The sequence below is a fragment of the Galeopterus variegatus genome, unplaced genomic scaffold (genome assembly GCF_000696425.1).
Source record: "Galeopterus variegatus unplaced genomic scaffold, G_variegatus-3.0.2 Scaffold2880, whole genome shotgun sequence".
Taxonomy (NCBI): domain Eukaryota; kingdom Metazoa; phylum Chordata; class Mammalia; order Dermoptera; family Cynocephalidae; genus Galeopterus; species Galeopterus variegatus.
Window position 1 is genome coordinate 198,287 of NW_007728991.1, and position 1,554 is coordinate 199,840.

At 50.9% G+C, this 1,554-nt stretch overlaps 1 non-coding gene across 1 annotated transcript; it reads left to right on the plus strand.

The window, feature by feature from the left end:
* Nucleotides 1-766: 766 nt before the first annotated feature.
* On the plus strand, nt 767-840 carry TRNAT-GGU. The gene has a single exon. It is a non-coding gene; the product is annotated as a tRNA-Thr (tRNA).
* The last annotated feature ends 714 nt before the right edge of the window (nt 841-1,554 follow it).

The following is a 1,554-nucleotide window of genomic DNA, read 5'->3' on the forward strand; positions in this document are numbered from 1 at the left end:
GGATAGGGGGTGGGGACCCTGCCAATCACAAAGATAAGAACAGGCAGAGCAGTAAGTGTGGGAAGGGAAGATAGTGAGCTTGGTGAGGACACACTGAGTTGGCTCTAACGGCCACCTCATCTTTCTAGGCCATGCACCAGCACCACCCTCCCCAGGAAGCTTTCCCTGGTGCTCCAGGTGGAATTGCCACGCCCTCCTCTGGTTCCCCCAGATTTGCGCTGCCCTCGGCACAATTGGAGCCAACAGGCCCCAGACCAGATGCATCTTTGGGTTCCCAGCCTCATCCAGAGCAAGAGAAGGAACTTCCAGGCCAAGGGGCCTCCCAGGGGGTGGAAGGAGAGGACCCCATAGGCCAGTCTCCCTCAGGGGGCTGCATAGAACCTCTGGGATGAGTCCTGGTTCTTCTATTTGCTAGTGTGTGACCCTGGCGAGTTATGGAATTTAGGTGCTCTGAGGCTCAGTTTCCTCATCTGTAAAATGAGGGTTTTAATCATACTTAAAGAGTTAGGGTGAGGGTTAGAATGTGCCTGGCACATGGTTAGACCTTAAGGAGGCTTGGCTGTTAAATCAGCCCACTCCTGAGGCTCAAAGGGAGGTTAGGCCTTGCTGGATCTGGGTGAATTCAGTGGCCTCCTAGGGACAAGCCTCAGGCAGGCCCTTCCCCTCAGGGGTATCTAATCTAACCCAAAGTACAGAATAAGGGCTGGAGGGAGGCACCTCCCAAGGACATAGGGAGCAGCCAGATTTAGAAAAGGGAGGCTGGGCTGGCCAGTTAGTTCAGTTGGTTAGAGCATGGTGCTGGTAACACCAAGGTCCAGAGTTCGATTCTTGTACTGGCCAGCTGCCAAAAATTAAATAAATAAAATTAAATAGAAAAGGGAGGCTTTGGGCCCCACCTCTAAGTTACTGCAGTTACTCAATGCCGTGGGTGGGACACCGCAGGCAGTGACCTCAGAAAAGTCTTCCTGGAGGAGGGGAGATTTCAGCTTGCAATTCAAAAGGTGACAAGGTACAAAGTGAAAAGCCTCCCACCTCTGTCCCCCAGTCCCATTGGCACCTTCCCAGGACTCAGCCAGTGCCATCAGCTCCTCGTGTATCTTTGAAGAGACAAGTAAATATCTTCTTTTCTTTCTCACTGTCCTGCACGTTTCCTGGTCACTTACCACTCCCCTTACATCCTGTGTATCCTTTTGTTTCAGCACAGGGACAGCATCCCCATCCTTTTTCGCAGCTGTGTGATACTCCACTTAATGACTCTCCCAAAGTGTGCTTAGCTGGTGCCCCGTGGTTGGGACTTCGGTTGCTCCAGTCTTTTGCAGTGACAGTGAATATCCTTGTGCAAACGTCATTTTCCACATTTGCAAGTAAATCTGAGGAAGACAGTGCTAGAAAGGGGTGGTTAGGGCAGAGCTCCTATGCGTCTTAACATAGATCTTGCCAAATCATCCTGAGACAGCCTGTTTCCTCTGCCACACTAATTTATTGAGGGAGGCACTTGGTCCCTTTAAGCCTCAGTTTCCTTATCTGTAAAATGGGACAATAACCATAACAACC